This window comes from Tasmannia lanceolata, unplaced genomic scaffold (genome assembly GCF_043159265.1).
Source record: "Tasmannia lanceolata isolate RefF3 unplaced genomic scaffold, GAP_Taslan_0.1 ptg000019l, whole genome shotgun sequence".
Classification (NCBI taxonomy): domain Eukaryota; kingdom Viridiplantae; phylum Streptophyta; class Magnoliopsida; order Canellales; family Winteraceae; genus Tasmannia; species Tasmannia lanceolata.
The window spans coordinates 21,185,139-21,209,047 of record NW_027518696.1 but is presented as its reverse complement, the minus strand read 5'-3'; the positions used below and the strand labels follow the sequence as shown (position 1 = coordinate 21,209,047).

Sequence of the window (23,909 nt, the reverse complement as noted above, 5' to 3'; positions counted from 1 at the left end):
GGGCTAGATGAGCCGGAGGTCTTATGATGAAACCCACCCTACAAGTTTTGTAAATACACAACAGAAAGTAAAGCGGTAAAAGCACAAGCAAAGATGAAAAGAGGCGATTGTTCCCCTGATCCTGATCGTATGCTATCATCGAGATATCACAGATACCCCTAAGCTGACCACAATCAGAGGACACCGCTTCATATCTTTAAAACTTGCCGAAAAAAAGATGGAAACAAACAGAAAGTGACTGTACAGAAAGTAAAAAAAGAAAGGCAGTGAGGTTTGTGTCATAAGAGCTCGGCCGAACGGAACGAGATTATGACGTCACCACCTCTTTCCTTACTTTGTAAAGGAAAGTACAGAAAGTTATAAAGTGCTGGAATTAGTAAAAGGCAGGTAGAGGAGCTTGACATCTGGATGATGAAACCCACCCTAACAGTTTCGTAAATACACAACAGAAAGTAAATGGCATGAAGTAGTAAAGGGGCAGGTAGAGGGGCTTGACATCACGAATGATGAAACCCACCCTACCCGTTTTGTAAACACACAACTGGAAAGTAAATGAATTACATCTTACAAGTGGGGAATTGGGCAGCATAACCGCACTCGTTTGAGAGGAGCCTTCGAGGCTGCAAAGAAATCGGTGGCGTAACGGCGCTGTGTTGCCGAATCACCTCCGAGTTTGTCGAGATTTCGGCAGAACAACGACGCTACTATTGAAAAGTAGCTCGTGGTTCTACGAAATTCAGTAGAATAACGGCATAAAAAAGGATGTCGCTCCGAACCTTCGGAATTTCGGCAGAGTGCCGACGCCCAGTGCGAGCTACCTAGTGTTTCTCTACTTTCTCTCTTCTAAAAAAAGCAAGCTAACTAGGGTTTTTCTAAATTTTAGCAGGGGTTTGGGGCTTCAGTAGTACACCCAAGCAGGGTTGTATGCCTCACCTTGAAAATACACCCAAGTAGGGTTGTATATCCAATCACACAGAGGGGAGAGAAAATCTAAAGAGAGGAGAGAGGAATGAAAATCCCTTACCCCCCGTCCCCTATTTATAGGGGTAAATAGGGGAGGGGGTTTAAAATATCTGGGTCGAACCTAAATTCGTCTCGTCTCAGATGAATTTGGGAGTGACATCACTCCCATAAAGTGGAGTGATGTCACACTCGGCCTTTGCGCTACTTCTTCTCTTCTCTGTTTTGTCCTGTAGTATTTTCGTCTCTTAGCGGTTACTTCGATAATCTATATTTCTTCTGATTGGACTCTGATTCTCACGCGGTCAAATCCGTTGGATTCCTTGTTTCCAGGGCTTTCCAATGGACCATATATATGGTGCTTTCGGGAGACAGGGTATCCTTTGGATGCTACAAGAGAGTTTCTGACCCAAAGTTAACCTACCAATTGGAAATGCCGCGTGCAAACGGGTTTAGCGGGTTATGCCGTAAAAGGCGAGTGCTATATAAAAAACATTCTTTCTAGTTGTTTCTATAGGATAACAAGGTTTTTTGGAAACCATTTGCTTTTATAAATACCCTAAAGAGATATTGAGAGAAACACAACTGATGCTCTGGGACTCGTCTTAAAGTTCTTTCTCTCGACGCCTATCACTAATACTGCCTAAACAAAATTGGGTGTCTACAGCACCTCACGGAATAAGGCACCAAAATTGAGTAGAGAAGCTATTTCAGGCATGCACCTCAAACGAAGTAGCTCAACTTAAATAGGACAAGAAAAAGGAAATAATAGAAATATAATGAGTATAAGAAGATGTGGCAACTAACTGCTAGGATATGGCGATGATATATAGGCGGAAAAGGTACAAATTTATGAATTTTGAGAGTGCAAGATTTTTTTAAGGGAGGTGTGCATATAGAAAATGATGGGGTACCATTTTACTACAGTTAGAAGAGCATATGCATTTCACATGAGACAAAGTGGGTGCATTGAGTAAATTGAGGAGATTCTAAATGAGGTGAGAAGAGGTAAGAATAAATGCACTGCATTATTGGAGTGCATTTATTGACTTTAGGATGATTATTTTGTAAAAATTGGGTGTCCTGATGAAAACAGGATCATGTGAAAGATCCATGTGGAGAGTGGACGAGAATACATGTGAAGAGAATGGAGAAGGGAGATGGGAGAGATTCTGATGAAGGTTAAAAATTTGCAGTGGTGGTAGGGATTGAAGGCAGCAGTGGTGGTAGGGATTGAAGGTGGCCCGGCAGATGGCTAGATTGGCTGTCCACCGAAGAACGGCATTACACGAGTTGTGAGCAGCCCTATGTCGATCAAATCGACCACTCTGATAGCATGTGAAACAACCAATTACCCCAATATCTTAAGCCTTGGAGATGGCATTGTTTAATCTTTTAAACTTTAACACTCCCTCTCATGCGTGACCCATCTTTTTAGGGTTGGCCTACACATGGCACATGTGGCCCCTTTTTGGGTTGGCCATTACATGTGAATTTTTAATATCAATGAGTTTTGAACTCATGTCCTTTGCTCTGATACTATGATAAATACTGGAAATTAGGGATTTCAATAAACTTGAATGAATTACAAAGAGCCTAATGAGTGTTTATATAGAACACTCAAAAGATAAACATAGAAAGATAAGGTGTAATTGTGGAGAGAGATAAAGATAGAATCTTCCTAATCTAATCCAATTTCTAATCAAATCTAGTTGCCTAATATATTTAAGTTACCTCATTTAATCAACTTGCCTATCTACTACCAAGATGATCCAACGGTGAATCTCAACCTAATTCGACAATGAGATCTCACATGTCCTAACAAAACCGTCTCACGACTTAGGCATTAAACAAAGTAAAATGTTGGTCTTCTCCTCTTCATCATTTAACATCTGCCGCCGTCAACTTGTTAATAGTGTCTTGAGCTAGGTTAGATATCCATGCAACGTTGTCCTTCGAACTATGATCCTTAATATTTTTCTACTTCTTAGGGGCTGTTTTGACCTATAGTATGGAATTTCTTGGAAACATTTCATAGCTAAATGAATTTCTAGACTTTAGCTAACTCATTTTCATGGAAATTTTCCTTCTAGAACAGAAAATCTTGCCCATTTTCTTAGAAAATTCTAATCCTGTGTGGAATTCCTCCGACTTCGTCTACACCCAGGTAAGGTTTCATTGTAACTAATGCCTTTGGAATCTTTAGAAAGGGGAATTATTTTTGTTTTTTTGTTTTTGTTTTGTAGCATGCGACATTCTATTGGCATGGCCAAACAACTAAGCTTTTTCAATATATGGCCAGCATTGGTTTGCTCTAATTAAAAAGTGAAAGCAGCTCTCATGACCATTTGGGATCACACAACCAAATAACAAATAAATGATCACAAAACCATTGTATGTGAACATAGGGTTGATTAATCTGAGTGGATGGTGGGGATTATCATGAATGGTCTAGAATAACTAGCCCTGTCTATACTCAAACAGGGACCTGATTATGGGTGGTTAATGCATTTCACCACCTGAATGATGGTCCATCATGGGTGTTGACGAACTCCACATGCGTAGTGGGCCGCTCAAGGGTGGTTAATGGATTCCATGTGAGGGTGGTACAATCATGATTGGTCTAGATCAAGTGAGCATGCATTCCATAAGGCCATATTTGGATTGTAAGAATTTTCTAGAAGGAAAAATCATCAATTGGTGACACAAAAATGCCAAAATAGTGGATGTGTGACACCCTTTTGAAAGCTTGTGAACGGAGGTCGAAACACCTTTTTCTGACATGGCCTTTTACCCAAATACCCCTCATGGCAAAATGAACACGTTAGAGTAGATTTTTCTCACTCTTACTTTTTCACCTACCAAAATTTACCGCCAACCTCTTGCAGATTTCTCCATTAACGCCTGAAATCCACGAAGTGTGAGTGAAGGTTAGTAGCTTATCTACTCTCTTAGGATTTGTGCTTCCATTAATGCGTTTGAACCCCTGTCTTTAGTGTGTGGTAATAACCCTATCTGTATTGTGTGTGATAACCCTGTCTTTATTGTGATTGATAACCCTATCTTATAACCCTTTTAAAATGGCGACTTAGGGCTTGTGCTTCTATTATCTCTGAAACCATTCTTATAGAGTTGCTACAAGTGAGTTGAATCACTTCTAGAGTTGGTACCCTATTAATAAAGTTGGCACTAGTGTCCGAATATAGATGGTTTATGTAAACCCTTTTGTACATGAATCACAATTTTTTGCACATGATAATCCCTTATTTGTTGTTGGTAAGTCCCATATATTTACCTGATAAACCTGTTCTAACACTTGACACACCTCGGAGAGGCTTGGTAATCCCATTGGAGGGGGTTGAAAAGCCCTTGTACATTCTTTGTAATTCTCCTTCTACTTACTTGGTAATCCCTTTAGGTACTTAAATCCCCTTGCGTAGAGAGTTGAAAACTCCTAATTGACTACTTGAAATCCCCCTTAGGGACCTGATAATCCCCTCAGAACACCTTATGTATTGACTTGCAAACCCCCATTGAGGTAGTGAAACCCCCCTTTAGAGTCCATAACCCCATTTATGAACTTGGTAACCCATTGTGTAAACTTGAATAGCCCTCAAGGAGAGATGAGAAGGCCCTTTAGCAACAACTTGATAACCCCTTTCAGAGGCTTGATAAACTCTGTTTAGAACCCCTGTTTACAATTTTAGAAAAATGTCTGAAACAATGGTTTCTCTTCTTTTACACTTTGATGGGAACTTGAAAGATGATGTTTCTTGGGAATATGTCGGGGGGAAGAAGATATTGTTATCGGTCAGCAGTGGAATCAATTTCGACGAATTTGAAGCTGCAATCCAAAGAAGAATTGATGTTACAGAAAGGCAGGTTTCACTATCGATAAAATGTCGATATCTTGTCGATCCATATATGTCACTTTAATTGACGTCGATGACGATGATGTCCTTCAAACAATGTTGAGGATGTTTGACAGATACATGTTCAATTCTATTATGATTTACATAACGAAGAGCATAATTGACAATGGAATTAATTCTTTGAATTCGTCAATGCTTCCCCCAAACAATATTTGTACTAGTAGACCCTCTCCTAATCATAGCATTCCTTCTACTTCGATTCCGTCCAAAAAACGTCCGCATTTTGAAGTGGACTTGCAAAAAGACTACGAAAGTGTATTTGATGGGAGATATGTAAGTGAAGAGATGGGAGGTGCTCCAGCAGTGCTAGGCGTAAGGTATTGTAGTTATTTGGTAATCTTTCAAGACTTCCATATTTCAATTTATGAATTAATCATATGGATTGAAACTGATTATATATTTCTGAACTATGCAGGTCTCAAATTGACTTAAATGAAACATTAGCAAGTGGTTTGCATGCCAACCATGTTACTGGAGGTATCGATGACTTCCAAAATGTGGAAGATGTTGAAGTTGACTTCAGTAATATTTTTGAAGATGGTTTCTGTGTGAGGGGTTTAGATTTAGAAGAAGAAAGAAATGATGATGATAATGACGATGGTAGTGATGATGATTACGGTGATCATGATGAGGGAGGAGGATGATGACGATCATGGAAAGATTGGTGTTAGTACGTATTGGTAGTGGAGATGAACGTATTCACCATATGCTCCGATTGACAGAAGGGGTTGTTGCATGCAGTGCCTAATATATATTTCAATTCTCATCATAATTATTGCATGCGTCACCTCGCCGCCAATTTGCGATCGAGTTCAAAGATGTTCTACTCAAGAGATTGTTTTGGAAAGCCGCACGAACTTTGAGAGAGAGTGTGTTCATAGAAACAATGGAGAAGATTAAGGTGAGGAATGAACGTGCACACAAGTGGATAAGTGACATTGCAAAGGAACACTGGGCTAGGATGCGAGAAGATTGCTGATTGCATCATTGGTAGAGTACACTAGATATCAGACTACTGACTTCATTCAAAAGTGTCAGAAATTGGGTTGTAGTTAGCAAACTAAGTTGACTCATTACGCCGAAGAACGTATGACATTAGCAAGGGAAGAGAGCCGCCAGTATACAGCTTATCGGGTTGGGGTTCATGAATATGAAGTACGGTCCCTTGAACATACAGATGTCGTAAACTTGTAACTTCACACGTGCAGTTATCGTGCATTCCAAACATTTGGACTCCTGTGCGGACATGCCATGGCAGCCATTGGCATAACAAAATTCGATGTGTACGATTACTGCGAGAAATGGTTTCATGTAGAGAGATATCGGGATACGTACGCTGAGGTTTTGCACCCGACACTAAACAGGACCCAATGGGAATTAAATCCAGAATCCTTGATGATAATATTTCCTCCGATTGCAAAGTGACCACCAGGAAGGCCGCGTACGAGAAGAACGGATCGCGAATTGAAAGGTGGATTACATTACAAATGCACTCGATGTGACAACTTGGCCACAATAGAAGAATTTGCAAAGAACCACCCGTGGTAAGACAACAAGTTGACCAAACTGCTATTGGGCCTTCTACACCCATACTCAGTAGGTCAGGCGTACCTTGCCAAGCTCCCTTCTTCGTGTAAGGGTGTAATTGAATTTTTTGAATGTACTCAGATATTGTGATGACTTCTTTTTATTATTTTGTAAAGAATGGTTGTCATTGGAACATAAAAACTCAGTAGGTCGGGCGTACCTTGCCAAGCTCTATTTAGTTGTTGCTCTCCTGCATGTACACCCTGAAAAGGGACTTCTCAACAGTAGGAATTGGGTTAGTAGCACACACAATTGGATTATCAACCCATTCTGTAGGTTGATAAAGCTACTAGATGTTGGAATTCAGGTTATCAACTCCTTCAAAATAGTTCATCAACCAATCAGAAGTGAGGTTACCAACACACAGAATGGGATCATCAACCCATTCCCTTGATTGACAAACCTACTGGATGTTGGAATTTAGGTTATCAACTCCCTCAAAATAGGTTATCAACCATTCGGAAATGGGGTTACCAGTATACAAAATGGGATCATCAACCCATTCACAAGGTTGATAAAGCTAGTGGAATTCAAAATCCAGGTTATCTACTCCTTGAAAACGGGGTTACCAATATTCGAAAATGGGTTACCAACGCACAAGTTGGATTACCAACTCATACCTGGGTTGATAAAGCCACTAGAATTCACAATTCGGATTATCGACGCCCTCAAAATTGGGTTACCAACATTCGGTAGTGGGTTACCGACACACAAATTGGGTCATCAACCCAATCCCTGTGTTGATAAAAGTATTGGAATTTACAAACCGGGTTATCGACTCCTAATTTTTTGGGTTATCAACCCATTTAGTGGGTATTAAAGCTACTGGAATGAGTGTTTTAGGTTATCGACCACCTCAAAATGAGGTTACCAACATTCGGAAGTGGGTCACCGACCAATAAAATGGGTTATCAACCAATTTCCAGTGTTGATAAAGCTACTTGAATTTGGCAACCGTCTTAGAAACCTCCCACCTTATGGGGTGACTGACAATGCAAAGTGGGTTATCAACCTAAAAATTGGGTTACCAACAAATTACTTGCGTAGATAAAGTTACTAGAATTGGAAATTAGGCTTACCAACCTTCCAATTTTTGGGGTGATTGACATTGTAAAGTGGGTTATCAAACTAATAAATGGGTCACCAACCATTTTATTAGGTAGATAAAGTGGGTTATCAACCCAAATAAATGGGCCACCAACCATATAAATTTACAAGTTCCTGAGCCATTCACAAACAAGTTTCCCTGTTCAGCTTCAAACACAAACACAAACACAAACACACATCATAACCTATTTTAATTTACAAGTTCCCTAGCCATTAAGAAACAAGTTCCCCTATTCAACTTGAAACACAAACACAAACACACTTGTCTAAAACCTGTTTAAATTTACAAGTTCTCCACCCATTCAGGAACAAGTTCCCCTGTTCTAATTGAAACACAAACACAAACAGACACCATAAAACCTGTTTAAATTTATAAGTTTTCCAACATTCACAAACAAGTTTCCCTGTTCAAATTGAAACACAAACAGACACCATAAAACCTGTTTAAATTTACAAGTTTTCCAACATTCACAAACAAGTTCCCCTGATCAAATCAAAACATAAACACAAACACACTTTCATAAAACCTGTTTAAATTTACAAGTTCCCCTGTTCAAATTGAAACACAAACACAAACATACACCATAAAATCAGTTTAAATTTTACAAGTTCCCCAGCCATTCACAAACAAGTTCCCCTGCCATTCACAAACAAGTTCCCTCATTCACAAATAAGTTCTCCTACTATTTAAAAAAATGCATACAAGTTCCCCTCCCATAGTTTCTACCAATCTCCATGAAAAAACATAGTTTTTACCATGATCATCAAAACCTGTAACTTAAAATGAACATTAAAAGGTTTCCCTATCACACTCTTAATAACACTGAATGAGGGGGTTCAAACAAAACACTCTACATGGGGGTTATCATAACTACCTAGAGGGGCTTCTCAAGACTGCAAATATGTGGTTTATCAACTACCTAGATGGGGTTTTCAACACTAAAAATGGAGGATTATCAACCTCAACAGGGGGTTCTCAACACTGAAAATGGGGGGGATTATGAACTGCATAGAGGGGGTTCTCAACACTGGAAAAGGGAGATTATCAATTTTAAAGGGGTTGTCAACAGTGAAAAAGGGGGTTATCAACAATGGAAGTGGGGGGTTATCAATCTCAAAAGGGGGTTCTCAACACTGAAAATGGGAGATTATCAAAAGGGGGTTCTCCACAGTGAAAATGAAACAGTAGATGTCAACGGTCTCTCATCAAAGCCAACTTACTAGGGAACAAATAAAAAATGAAACCCTATATGTGTAAAGGCTTCCCAATAATAAAACCCTAAACCACAAAGGAAACTTAATAGAAGGAAAATAAAAGTAAAAAAAAATGAAACATGATACCCTACCATACCTAAGACGATGGGGAAGAAGTCGGAAAAATGACGCCCTCGCCGGAATACGGTCCACTACGAAGAAGAGAGGATCGGATTAGCGTAAGAAATCACCCCACGCTGGAGAAGATGGGTTGCAGGTGGTTAAAAATGAAAAAGGAGAGAGAAAAAGTGAAAAAAGCTTCGAAACAGTTAAAAATGAAGAGAAGTTAAAACGATGGGTTTTTTTCTTCCTGAGGGGTATTTAGGTAAAAGGCCATGTACGTAAAAGGTGTTTTAACCTCCGTTCACAAGCTTTCAAAAAGGTGTCACCCATCCACTATTTTGTCATTTTTGTGTCACCAATTGACAATTTTCCCTTTCTAGAAAAAGTTTGGAAAAGTTTTTTTTCCGCAAAATTTCTTATTTTTCAATTGTTTGATTATAAATGAAAAAGGCAACTTGAACCACAACAGTTAAACTTTTATTTATAGGGACCTTTAATTTATAATGATATCCCACTAAGGCATAACTATATCAATTTACGATTCCTTTCTCTATAGACGTGTAGGCTAGTGATATCCACAGGCCAATGTTTTGATAACGGGGCCGACACCATGTTTTATATTTTCTGATTGGCTGCTGATAGCTATTTGGGGAACTAGTAAAGGGCACGTGCGTTGCACGTGTGCGCGACTCTGATAGTTTACAACATAAAACTGCAAAAAAACATATTTACTTTACAACACAAAACTCCATGAGACATTTTCATAGTGTCATGGGCCGGGCCAGCCAGCAGCCATGTAAACATTTAACAAATATGGGGTGGTCAATAGCCTTGTGAAAATTCAGGAGTTAGATACATTCATAAGGTGTTGTTGCAACTACCCCAATAACACCACATTGAGCTAGAAAAAAGTTAGCAAAGTGGAATGCAAATTCTTCTTTCCATCAAGGAAGCATTGGCTCTCCAAAGAGACTCCCAATGCTGTGAATTCTACTCCATTGTGGCATCCAACAATCTGTCATCTCGAAAGGACATAATCCATATTAGAGAACACTTACAAACAACGCATACAAAACATGACTGACACCATAAGCTCATTAATTAACTAAATAGCGATTAATTCATATATGTGATTCCAAGAGAAACATACAAGCCTCAATAGTTTTTGTCTTGAATCATATGGTGGTTATGGTCTTGGGACAATAGAACTAATCACAAACATTATCACTACAACAGAAGACTGGCGTGCAATGGCAGCAGTTTACATGAATCCCAATAATTTATATGAATATTGTCCAATATCTTTTAAAGAAAAAAGCTAATTTTTTTAAATATTACAAGCCCACTCAAAGACCTCATTTTCCAGCAAAACAACTGAAATAGAGATTTTCCTCTTCTAAGTCTAAAATAAATTTCAACACTAAAGAGTAGCAAAATAACTCATATGTAAAGCTCTTGGTAATCCAAAAGCACATGAAAACAATCAAATAACTGGAATAGGCAATATAAGGCAGTTATTCGTCAAATATCTCCTAATTTTGTAGAACTTACATACACATTCACGTAATTGACATCCACTTTGTTTACACCTGCTTCTTGCAAATCTTCCTCTATACAAAGAAGGACTGTGTCACCTAGAAGATCATGATCATCGGCAGGTCAAAAGCATAATAAGATAGAGTGATAAAAAAATTCCATTAAAAGGCATAGAATATGTGAAATGTAGATTTTACCATGTTCCGTTCTTTTCTCTAAATTTCCTTCAACGATATGCAAACAGACATTTAGGCTATGTGCCTACTACTATTTTTAGTATTGATGCTAATACTAAAATTAGATGAGGATAAGAGGTAACATGAATGCTCTTAACTATTGGCTTATTGAGAAGCTTCAGCTTCCTCGATCTCCACGTCCAAATCCTTTTCCGTCATGGATTCTGCATTCCCTCTCTCATTTACACCATTGCCCAAAAACCAGGAGAAGCATATGTGGGTCTTCTGTATCAGGAGAAGCATATGTGGGTCTTCTCTTTCTGCATCAGTCATATGGTTGGGGAACTGTTGGAGAGACTGGTTTAGGCATATGTTTCTGCCTCTTTGGCAAATCAAGCTCTAGCACACCACTTAATGCCTTTGATGCTGCTTCTTGAAGCTCCTCCAAACTAGAAAAAAACACACATACACAAAAGCCAAATCAAATGTTGCTAACATTATAAAACTAAGAATTACTCCGTAAAACAACATAAATTATCATCTAAATCAATCCATTTGCTTGTAACAAAGGCATTGATCACAACACTAACAAACCGAAAGAAATACATATATTGCTATAATTGTATTTCTTAGATTGACTTTTGTCCTATCAGTGAATAGCCTTGCATTATTGTGCCAGTAAAATGAAACTGAGAATAAAACCAGAAAAGGAAAACATCACAAATGCAGGAAAAGAACAAAAGAAAAGGAAGAAAGTCTAGTTTCATGGTCACTATCAAGAAGTATGTTTTGGTGGACATCAAGAAGCTAATAAGCAGCATGTCACCAACATATATGCAGAAATCCAAACTTGGAAATTTAGAGATTTGAAGCTGCTGAAATTCTAAATTATAAAAAACAGATCTGGAAAATACATGAAAAAATGTGTACTCAAAAGTTTAGAACCAGAATCAAGGACGATGGGAAAAATCTGAAATTGGTAGAGGCCTCTCTCTAGAAACTACTTACCATTAAGAACAGAAAGGTGGAAGGAGGGTTTTGGTCCGGGAGAGGATACAAAAACAGTGGGTTTCGACTGAAAGAGAAGTAGTATAAAAGAGGAAGATTTCGGCTGAAAACTACACATGTGAGGGACATGTGGTGGGGGAGAAGATAATCAAGCAAAGTAAAATAAAAAGAAAACGGACGGAATTAACAAGAAAAACAAATCTTGGCACGTCGCTTATCTGAGAGACAGGTGGTGGGGAAAAGTAAATCCAATGAAATGACTAACATACCCTATAACAATAGGAGATAGAGGGAACTTCTTATGAAACAAAGTCGTAGGATACATGCGGCATTACATGGCACAAACCACCTGACAATGTACTTGATATCCCCAGGGGCAAAGTACAAACGAAAATGATGAAAAAGCCTTTCGAATAGAGGATATAGAAGGAAGTTTAGCAAATATAAAGTGGGACATACACGTCATTTGAGGGAAAGTCGGTTGACGAAATTTCAAGGTCTAGGCTTTTAGAATAGTAAGGATTGCAATAGCCTTTGACTATTTGCCAAACAAAATAGTAAACAAGGTGAGTTCGCCAATTAACTCTTGCAAAGGGGCGCTATAATCCTTTTTTTAAGGGGAGCGCTATCATCCTGTGCCATCTTAAATGGAATTTGACCAATGGGGGCGCCCTTTGCACCTTTTTTTGGAAGGGCGTAATTGAGTCTAGCATTCTTCATATATCTATTGAAAAATACAGAAGATAAAAGAGGGACAAGAGTTTTACGTGGTTCGGCAATTGCCTACTCCACGGCAAGAAAGATCTTTAGTCTTTCATTCATAAAGGAGATACATACATCCATCAACATATATAGAGAATGAATACAATATCTTGCCAATATTCTTTCCCAATCTAATCCCACAGAATCAGTCAACTATCCACAAATACCAACTAGGTTGTAATTGCAATATTGCAAGAATGGTAACCAGCTCCAATGGTAACATCCTTGCATGTATCTAACACTCCCCCTCAAGCGGGTGCGAAAATGTCAATGAAGCCCAACTTGGATAGAATCTGCTGAAGTCTTGACTTTGAAACTGCTTTTGTGAATATGTCTGCAAGCTGATCTTCACTTCGAGTATAAGGAGTGCAAATAGTTTTATCTTGAACCTTCTCGGGTACAAAATGGCAATCGATCTCTATGTGTTTGGTTCGTTCATGAAAAACGAGATTAGCAGAAATATGGATAGCAGCACGATTATCACAAAACATTTTAACTAGTTCTTTAGGATGAAAACCCATGTCTTGGAGAAGAAACTTTATGCAGACAATTTGACTTGTTCCGGCCGCCATAGCTCTATTTTTCAGCTTCAGCGCTGGATCTGGCAACCACCGACTGTTTCTTACTTTTCCAAGTGACAAGGTTACCACCTACCATCATACAATAGCCGGTTGTAGATCTTCTATATGGACTTCCAGTCCAATCTGCATCTGTATATCCAATAATATCAATATGTGAATTATTTTTCATCCAAATTCCTCTACTGGGAGAACAATTTACGTAGCTCAGAATTCTTTCAATAGCTTCAAAGTGATTTGTTCCAGGAGCATGCATGTGTTGACTAACAACACCAACAACGTGACTAATATCAAGACGAGTAATAGTAAGATAAATTAATCTCCCTACCAGTCTCTGATATCTCCCAACATCTTCAAACAGTTTTCCATTAGAGGGATTCATCTTTTTGTTTATTTCAAGTGGAGTCTCACATGGCTTTGCACCTAATTCTCCAGTTTCCTTTAGCAAGTCCAAAGCGTACTTTCGTTGGGACAAGAAAATCCCCCTTTTTGAATATGCAACTTCGATCCCTAGAAAATATTTTAATTTTCCTAAATCCTTAATATCAAATCTTTTGTGAAAATGAACTTTTAAGTTTGAAATTCTGTCTTCGTCATTTCCTGTAATAACTATGTCATCGACATAGATTAACACAATAATTATTCCTTTCAAACTTCTTTTTGTAAACATGGAAGAATCAGCAGTACCTCTTTTAAATCCTACCTTAAATAGGGCATCACTCAACTTAGCATACCAAGCCCTCCGAGATTGTTTTAACCCATATAGCGCCTTTTTTAATTTGCACAATTCCAGGCTTTCCTTCCATGGGATGTCCTCAAGGAAGATTCATATAGACATCTTCCTCTAGATCCCCATGCAAGAATGCATTCTTAACATCCATTTGATAAAGATTCCAACAGAAGGATTCTAACAGATCCCATTTTAGCAACTGGAGCAAAAGTCTCCTTATAATAAATCCCATAGGTTTGGTGAACCCTTTTGCCACTAGCCTCACTTTATATCACTCAACTGAGCCATCACTATTATACTTGATCTTATAGACACCCTACATGTCTTTTTCCAATTGGCATTTGGACTATATCCCCAGTATGATTTTTATCCATTGCAAAAAGTTCTTCTTTCATTGCTCTCTTCCACACAGTTTGGGAATTAGCATCGTAAAAGGAGGTAGGTTTCAACTTTTTAGAAATATTTGAAAGGAAAGTAGAGTGTGAAGCATACACGTTGCAATAAGACAAATGATTTTGGATGGGATAAGAACTCACATGATAAGTAAAAAAGTCTTTGAAGTGGGGAGGAGAATGAGAGACACAATCAGACCTGTGTAAGCATGGAGAATTAGGAGAATGAGCATCTTCAGGGGATCGGGCCACAGGTGCTTCTTGTCTTGGATTGCCTTCTCCTCCATTATCTTCACTTTCTTCATCATTATTTTCAGGGATTGCTTGATCATCTTGAATTTGATCAATAATTTTTGTATTTTCACCATTTGTTGCAGGAAAAATCTCAGAATACTCCCCCTGAGCCCTTTTTCCAGGATTATTTAAATAGTAATCTTGGAAGGATTCATTTTCATTAGATTTTACATCTCTAGAGACGTAGAATTTTTCATTTTTAGGATCATAACACTTGTATCCATTTTTTGTGGAGGAATACCCCAAGAAGACACATTTAATAGCACGAGGATCTAATTTTATCTCAATTTTTAGAATTATTGTAAACAAAGCAAATTGATCAAAAAACACGTAAACGAGATAAATCTATTTTCCTACCTTACAAAATTTCAAGTGGGGATTTATTTTCAAGAATCTTACTTGGGAGTCTATTAATCAAATAACAAACAGTTAGAATAGCTTCAGACCAAAAAAATTTGGGGACTCTCTTCTCGAACATAATAGATCGAGCAACTTCTAATAGGTGTCTGTTTTTTCTTTCAGACACACCATTCTATTGAGGTGTGGATATGAATGAGGTTTGATGTAAAATGCATTGATCTTTGAGATATTCTGAAAAAACTTTATTTGTATATTCGGTTCCATTATCTGAACGTAAAATCTTGATCTTAGCATTATATTGAGTTTTAACTTGGTTTGAAAATTCCATAAATTTTTCAAAAACATCACTTTTAAATTTAAGTAGAAATATCCATGTCATCGTGGAGAAATCATCAATGAAAAGCACAAAATAATGTAGCCCATTATAGGACTCAACGGGGGCTAGTCTCCACACATCAGAATGAATTAAGTCAAAAAGTTTTTCCGCCTTATTTTCAGAGGACTGAAAATGAAGTCTTGGTTGTTTAGAGAAATGACACACATCACAATCATAAAAAAGTGAAGGTAATTCAGGTTTCAAACAATGTAATACTTTATTAGCAGGATGACCAAGTCGAGAATGCCAAGTCTTGCTTAGGTCACCATTATCAGCAATCAAGGCTTCATTCTTCTGATCCAAATAGTAAACTTCTCGAGACATTCTTCCTTCACCAATCGTCTTCCCCGTGACCCGGTCCTGAAAAAAGACAATGGATGGAGAAAAACTGCATTACAATTCAGGTTACGAGTAAGTTTAGTAACAGATAGAAGATTTGACGGGAACGAGGGCATAAAAAGGACATCGGAATTTGCATTTTCTAAAAAGAAATTTGTTCTTCCTATCCCTTTGACTAGAACAAGAGAACCATTTGCAATGGAAACAGGGGTTTTATTATACACATCTTGATAATAAGTTAGGGAATCTTTGTTACCGGTCATATGGTCTGTAGCTCCTGAATCTATAATCCAACCACCATTATCAGGATAGATAGTTGATTGGAGAGCATAGGGATTACCTGTTTCATGAGCTACGACCTGTGTAGAAGAATAACCATTTTTTCCATACTGTTGAAGAAGTTGAGCCAATTGTCCAATAGCGATTTGAGTATCGGCAATCTAAGCAAATGAAGATTCACCTATTTTATTTTGATTAGGTCTTAAATGAGGATATTTTGTCCAACATCTATCAATAGTGTGCTTAGTTTTTCCACAATGAGTGCAATGAAGACGAGGCATGTTGCCTTGACCTCTTCCATGGGTGCTAGTTCCATTACATTCTCCCTTTTCAGCCACATTATTTCTAGTCCTTTTGGTATGCTCGGAGTTTGTTTTAATCGAAATAAAGGCAGATTTTTCACTTGTTTCAGATTCCGACTTTGTGCCAACACTCATAACCTTTTTCCGAGTTTCTTCTCTTATTGAAGAGAGAATAAGTTGACTCCGAACCGGCTCATATTCAGGTTTTAACGCACGCAAGAGTTGGAAAATTTTCTCTTGTTCATTCCTCCTTTTTAACTCAACAATATCAGTAGTAAGAGGACAATAAACAGCTAATTAATCCCACATGAGTTTTAATGTGGCAAGGAGTTCAGTTACATTCTTATTTTCCTGATTGACTTCAAAGATTTCTTATTTTAGCTAAAATATTCTAGCAAAGTTATCTTGGTGCCCATAAATCTCTCTAATAGAGTCCCAAAGTTCTTTAGCATTCACAGCTTGTGTGAATATTTTAGCTATAGCTGGCTCCATCGAATTTAAAATCCAAGACATAACCAATTGATCATTAGTTTGCCATTCCTCAAAATTTGAATCAGTGATTTTAGGGATTTTCTTGTTTTTATTTAAGTAATCTGCCTTTGATCTCCCTCCAAGGGCTAAAGATGCGGTTCGAGACCATGAGACATACTTTCGCCCATTAAGAGGAACAAAGGTAAGTCTTATCCCAGTATTATGTTCAAAATCATGAATAATGGTTTTACCCTTTGATTTATCACTAGCATCCATGATTTATAAATTAAAAGGATTAAGGAGCGAAGGTACCAATATTGACGATCAACTTCCTCACGGTGGGTGCCAACGAGCTATGCCCTCGATCAAGAAGAGAAGTCAGTAGTAACACAAACTTGGCTAGTATTTTGCTAAGGACACAAGAAGGGTGATTTGAGGTAAGATGGGTGGCTGGAAATTGCTAAGTCTTAAATGGTAGTGTTAAAGCCTCTGTTGGCAGTGTTAAAGTCTCTGTCGTGGAAGGATAAAGTAAATTAAAGGTGGATGGTAACAAAGGAATAAATTAATAAATGTGGTGAGTGGAGTGATACCAAGGGAAATACAATACTTTGGGAAAAGACAATAGTGGAAAGAAGAGAAAGGCACAGTTCCCACAACACTTTTTCAGAGAAGATGTAATTTAGATATATTGAGAAGTGAGGCTTTTTCTTCTTGAGGTGGGTTAGATGTAAAGGGTTTTCAGAGATATTGAAGAGGGTTTTCAGAGAGAGTAAAGCAAGGTATATTGAAGAGGGTTTTCAAACAATAGAGATGTAAAGGCAAGGTATATTGAAGAGGGTTTTCACAGGAAAGCAAGGTATATTGAAGAGGGTTTCACAGAGAGGATAAGCAAGAGGGATTGATGGAGGCAACAATGGAAGGTGGGGTTAGATGCCGGTTTCTTTTGCAACCAAGACACGATGCCGAGTTTCTCCGTTAAGATTGGTCGATCTGAGGTGGAAAAACAAGCAGCAGGCACAAGATTTGTGTGCTTTGATACCATGAAAAATACAGAAGATACAAGAGGGACAAGAGTTTTACGTGGTTCGGCAATTGCCTACTCCACGGCAAGAGAAATCTTTAGTCTTTCATTCATAAACGAGATACATACATCCATCAACATAAATAGAGAATGAATACAATATCTTGCCAATATTCTTTCCCAATCTAATCCCACAGAATCAGTCAACTATCCACCAATAGCAACTAGGTTGTAATTGCAATATTGCAAGAATAGTAAGCAGCTCCAACGGTAACATCCTTGCATGTATCCAACATCTATACATATAAATCAAAGAGGAAGGAGAGTTTCACTGTGCTTGCTGACATGGCACATCTCTCCTTCCCTGAAATTTACGTGGCATCTAAATTCCATCGTGGAAATTCTAAAGCTGCGACGTTTTCCCAAAGTCTACGTAAAGTCCATTCCTACTCCATAAAATTTAGGATTTCCAACGTGTAAATTTCGAAACGGTAAAATCCAAAACTTAATTTCACAAAATGATATTTTTGCTGAACATTTCGTCGTGTGATTTTCTCTCCAGCCGTTCTTACCACGATTTCTGCTACTTCGGCCGTTTGTAAATCAAAAGCACCACATTTCTACTGCTTCGAACATCTGCAAATCCAAAGTACCGCATCTCTCTCTCTCTCTCTCTCTCTCTCTCTCTCTCTCTCTCTCTCTCTCTCTCTCTCAGCCCTCTTCTTCTTCCTTGGGAAATCAGAAATTCCTTTGATATTTCAAGATTTTAGCCTATTCTTTTAAACTTGTACCAGCTTTCCTGGATTTCCGCAAATCTTCTAAACATGTACCACTTCCTAGATTTTTGCCTATTAAACATGTACTACCCTTTTTTGTTTTCTTGCTGAGGAGACATACAATGACCATGCTGTGTGTGTCAGGCATAGCAAGAAATTGACTTGTTGTTTATGGGTGTCGTGTGTGAGTTCTCCAAAGGCATGCTCTAGTTTCTTTGGTCGAAGACGAAGGGCCAAAGAAAGTGCATGATGGGTTGGGTTCCCACATTTATTCTTGGTACAGATCAGTGCTGAGGTTGAACTATAATGATGCCTCAACACCGTGATACATCTTATGGTTAGGCCAATCTCTAGACTTTTCATGAGCTCTTACCAAGGTGGCATCGAACACCCTCGCGAGGCATAAGTCTTGCTCATTAGTCCATGGGGCAAGCTTGCTCCTTGGATGACCAAGTCTTCATGTTTACCAGACCGGGACGTGGCGCACTTAATGCCTCATTCCTCGGTGGGATTCAGTTATTTGATTAGGATAGTGGACTTATGCCACAAGCTTACAAATAGTCCCTCAATGCGGTGGTGTGAGCGCCTAAGTCTTTGGGCTTGGCGAAGAAGAGTATGGCTGGAGCTGGCTTCACCTTCAGAAGGTTGTAGCTGACGTACAGGACTTTGGTCCTGCGGATTGATTCATAGAATAGGTATGTGCCTTGAATTGTGGGGTCGTGGGACTTGACAGATTGGTGCATGGCATCATCATGCCTCGCACTGAATGGATTTGCACTTAGCTTCAAAGCCTTGTGTTTGATAAACTCGTGTTGCAAGCTGATCAAGAGAGTTATTTTAAGGTTGAGCATGGCAAGAGTAGGTTTAGTAGCTTGATGAAAGGCTTGGAGATCGTGAGAATTTACAAAGCATCAAGAGATGTTGGACGTGTAGAGCCTTCAGGGCCTTGCACCGGTAAAGGTTGGCCTTAGCATATTTGAATGATGGCGTGCCACACGGTTTTGTCTATGCTAAAAAGAAAAGGCCAGTGACTTACGTCATGTTCAAGATCGTTGGTATGCTATCCTCCTTTCTCATTCTAGATCATTTGAAATCAAGAAACAAAATTGTATTTCGAGGATATAATTAGAACTATTTAGACACAAAAGTAAACAAAATTGTGTCACATCCGAATAACCCAATTAAATATTCTTCATTGTCTTCCCATCGTTAGATTACCTCTCAATATTACAGTTGGAATCAAATTTCAATAAAACCCATAGAGGAAAACCACACAATCCACTCTCTGTTGGATCCATGATACTCCTTCTGATTTGGTGGATAAGATATTATACGATAAATATCTTCATATGTATACATGTATAAGTAATGTAAATAACTAAAGGCTATTGATATTGGCACTACTGTGTTTTGATAATTGCATTAACTCATCCTGCCTTTTTCTAATTGGACTCTGAGAGCCTTTTGGTAACTATAATAACCTAGAACAACTGTTTTAATAGTAAAAGACAAGATGAGTTTGTGCAATTATCAAAACTTGGTGGACAACAAAAGAATGAGATGAAGACACAATTAACCTTGTAGGGAGAAAAACGCAGCACTTGATCTTTGCGTATAAACCGCAATCGATTTCGATACAGAGCTTTCTTTGATACCATAAAGCTAATAAGAGAGAAATAGAAGGCTCAACCACAAATTAAGCTGGAATTTATGTGGTTTGGCAATGGTGCCTACGCCCAAGAAGGTTTTTTTTTTTTTTTTTTTTTTTTTTTTTTAACTATTCCTTACATGGTTTGTACGATGGGCTATATAGATAGCTGAGATAAAGTACGAAAAGATGAGAAATTATATGATGCCCGACCGTCAAACAACAAGAGCGGAGAGAGAGAAAACTCGCCGCCTTTGATTTCCTATCAGGCAAAGAGTAAAAAAAGGTGCCTTTTTCTGGATCGGAAATCAAGAGTGGAGGGGTTCTCTCTCCGCCCTTGTTGTTTGACGGTCGGGCACCATATAAATTCTCCGAAAAGATAAAGTAAAGAACTTCACCAAAAGTTAATTTTGGTTTATCATTTGGTGACGGAGCATACATCTCTTTAAGAGACGTGCTACACTTGCAACGAATGGAAAGAGAAAAACCAAATTTGATCTAGATACCCAATCAAGCTTTATACCTAATATAATAATCAATTCATCAACACTCTGATTTTATTCTCTGACAATGTTTATGTCTTAAGTAATCCCCAAACCAAAGAGAATCACATTCTCCCAAAGCGACTCTGCCAAGCTTTGAAATATAGGCAAAATTCTGATTCTCCTGTGCTATTTTGACGGGATTTGTAGAAACAGGCTTTGTGGGTCATATTTGCGGAGCACAAGTTTTCCATTTTCTATTCTAATTCTCGTCTTAGAAAAACCAAAGAATTACTCCCGAGAATGGCTGTGGAAGGAACCTGAGCTGTTGATTTTGGACCTCTTTATCCAATGGCGAGCCACCCCATTCTAGCGTAAAAAAGAGTAGTCATAAATTGAGAATTCATAAAGACACTAAATGGGGTGGCCTGCGGAAGAAAACGTCGCTATTATATATCATGTCTCATTTGAAGTAAATGAAAAAAAACGCAGAGCAGTACTACTGTAAATACTAGGAAGATGATTTTTTCACCCCTATATAGGATTATGCACCCCCTTGGTAACATGATTGTGAGCAACCTTCACGCTTTTTGACGTCAAACTAAGTTAAAATTAGAGCCCATCATTCCTGCGGAGGGTGAAAATGTCATGGCCCAAATACAAAAGGGGCAGTGATAAATCGACTCCCAAATATGATAAATCGACTCCCATGTGTCTATCTCTCTCCATCGACTCTCAAATATGATAAATCGACTCCCCATGTGTCTATCCCTCTCTATTTATCACTCCCCAAAAGACAAGTACGAAAAGGAAAATGATATCAGCACTTTAAACTTTTGATATCCACACATGCTTGTTTTTTTAGTATTCAATGGCCTAGTGCGAGCTTTTTGGGAACTGTAATAACCTATTCACTGTTTGACAGCTTTGTAAATACTAAAAGACAAGCTAGTAAAGCATGATATAAAAACATTGGAGTGTTATATCATTTCCCGTACCAAAAATAGACCATACTTTCTTGTGCCAAACTTTCAAGGTACCTAACATGCGACAAAAACTACCCAAATGACCCAAAAAAGGAAAAATATATTAAATAAATTTTACGTACCCCAAAACGAAGCTTCGTGGAAGGTCACCATGCAACTCTCCATTTAACAACCTCCTCCCTCCTCTCCTCCACAATCTTTTTCTTCCTCATTTTTCATAGAGAGTCATGAAATTCAGTCTCAGACCCCTTTTCGGGTCGAAGAAAACCCGGTCCATGTCCAGATCCGACCCATCTTTCAGCTCTGGCTCTTCTTCTCATTCTTCCTCCTCCATCAATCTCAAAGAAACCTTAGAAACACCCAAAAGCATTCTCCCCCCGAAACGCAATATATCGGACACTTGTTCCGATATCTCGTCCGATACTCACTTTGACGTTATCGAGGTCTTCAAACTGTTCGATAAAGATGGTGATGGTCGAATCTCTCGTCACGAGCTCGAGCACGTGATCCGGCTCATCGGCTTTACGCCGACCGAGGAGGAGCTCGGTTTGATGTTAACTGAAGCCGATCAGGATGGAGATGGGTCAATCAGCTTGGAGGATTTCGGCGCGCTCAGCTCGACTCTTGGCTCGGCTTGTGGCTCTGAGCTTCGTGATGCTTTTGATTATTTTGACACCGATCGTGATGGGAAGATCTCGGCTGAGGAGCTTTTTGACGTTTTTTTGACGCTCGGTGAGGAGGGGTGCACGTTAGAGGATTGCCGGCGGATAATCGCCGGTGTTGATACCGACGGTGATGGATTTGTTTGTTTTGAGGATTTCGCACGTATGATGGGTAGCCAGAGTTAAGAGATTTTTTCTTTTATATGGTGTAAGGCCTTATAGTCTCTTAAGTACAATATGGCCTGCACCATAGGATGATCCAGACCGTCCATTTGATGGGCCATAACATAAATATGCTGTGCCCAAAACATCCTTTAGGCGTGATGATTTCAACCCTCGAATCTATAATGATTAAATGGACGGTTTGGATCATCCTCTGGTGGGTGCAGGCAATACAGTAGTTTTAGAAAAATATAGGAAGATAAGGGCTTACACTATATAAAATCTCGAGAATTTTCTTTCTTGTTAGAAAGAAAAAAAGGAAAAAGATTTGTATAATAAGTTTGGGTAGGTATTGTATGATGGACATTTAAAATCTCAAGATCAAGATTGATGGTTTGATCGGTCGGCTGGGATTGATCTGGTATCTCTAATGGATATTTTATTTTAATGCATTTCTCTGTTATTTTTGGCAAATGGGTATATTCCTTTGTATATTGGCACTACTGACTTTTGCTTTTTCGGATGTTGATGGCATCTTGACTATATATTATTATGTTTCATTTATTTATTTAGGTCTTTGATCTAGTCTTTACATTATGATATTTTGAGTAAGGGAAGTAAGACCACATGTTGTAACAAATGACCACCAAACATTGGTTAGTAGAGGGTAGGGGTCTTTTTCTTGAGAAAAGAACGAAAATACCCTCCATGCAAGTGTGTAAAACACCAAAATATCGCAGAATTAAGCCAATAAAAATTCATTATTTTTAAGTAAAATCAGGTGTAATCTTGTGTTTCATTTGTTTATCTCTTCTTTGTTTCGTTTCACCTACCAAAACAATGTAGACATGAATAATTTTATGTCTTAATTTTTAAGTTTGTTGGAGTTGAACTTTGATATTTTTCTCATTATTTCTTTGTTGATTGACCTCTTCATATTTGTGATAAGCCTCAAGTTTTGGGCAAAGAATTTGAGGGGAAAAATTAGTGTAATATTATTCCTATTTTAGTTGATCTCTCGGATTTGTCCCATGGTTTTTCCCTTCACAATGAAGAGTTTTCAAGGTAAATATGCTGTCGTGGTTTGGCTTGTAGCTACTCTTATTATTGTCCATACTTCTGATTTTGCATTCTTCATCTATGGTGTGGTTTTATTCTTCCCGACACATGCACAGACATATTTGTGGGTTGTTTTAAAACTTGATTCACACACAGATGGGAAGGCCTTGTTTCCTAACATCTCTGCTAATCTCCCCTTTAAGATTGAGATTATCTGATAAGAGGACTTTTCAGGATCAGGGTTTTTTTTTTTTCAAGTTTTTTCGTGAAAAAAAATTATCCTTTTTCACTATGATAATTATAATCTTTCCTGGTAGAGGGGATTTCTCTCTTTAGTCATTTTCCTTTGATTTTTTACTAAAGTGGATTTCTTCCTTTATTCAATATGTTTCAATTTTTTTTAAAAGAGCTACTACCAAATGTCTTGTAGATTTTGGCTTCTACAAAAATGACCAAAACATCTTTATTTTAGGGATAAATTTTCGGAATAAAACCTAGCAACCTCTGGTAGCAACATGTGACAAATACTTATCAGCTGGGTCCCTTCGCCTAGTCATTTGGCATTGGAGGAAAGTTGGGACAGTGAAAATTGGTTTGTTAGCCACAA

At 38.3% G+C, this 23,909-nt stretch overlaps 2 long non-coding RNA genes and 1 pseudogene across 3 annotated transcripts; 1 reads left to right on the top strand and 2 right to left on the bottom strand.

Moving 5' to 3' along the window:
- Positions 1 to 8,013: 8,013 nt before the first annotated feature.
- LOC143853446 (uncharacterized) lies at positions 8,014 to 8,992 on the bottom strand. The gene is made up of 2 exons (XR_013237122.1): positions 8,938 to 8,992; positions 8,014 to 8,223 (listed from the first exon to the last, which is right to left on the bottom strand). It is a non-coding gene; the product is annotated as an uncharacterized LOC143853446 (long non-coding RNA).
- Positions 8,993 to 9,684: 692 nt separating this feature from the next.
- LOC143853444 (uncharacterized) lies at positions 9,685 to 11,752 on the bottom strand. Of its 2 annotated transcripts, none has more exons than XR_013237120.1 (4): positions 11,624 to 11,752; positions 10,637 to 11,064; positions 10,455 to 10,537; positions 9,685 to 9,918 (listed from the first exon to the last, which is right to left on the bottom strand). It is a non-coding gene; the product is annotated as an uncharacterized LOC143853444 (long non-coding RNA). The 2 variants fall into 2 exon arrangements; XR_013237121.1 differs by having other exon boundaries at positions 10,459 to 10,537.
- A 9,836-nt stretch (positions 11,753 to 21,588) lies between these two features.
- Positions 21,589 to 22,695, top strand: LOC143853299 (putative calcium-binding protein CML36 pseudogene; annotated as a pseudogene).
- Positions 22,696 to 23,909: the final 1,214 nt, after the last annotated feature.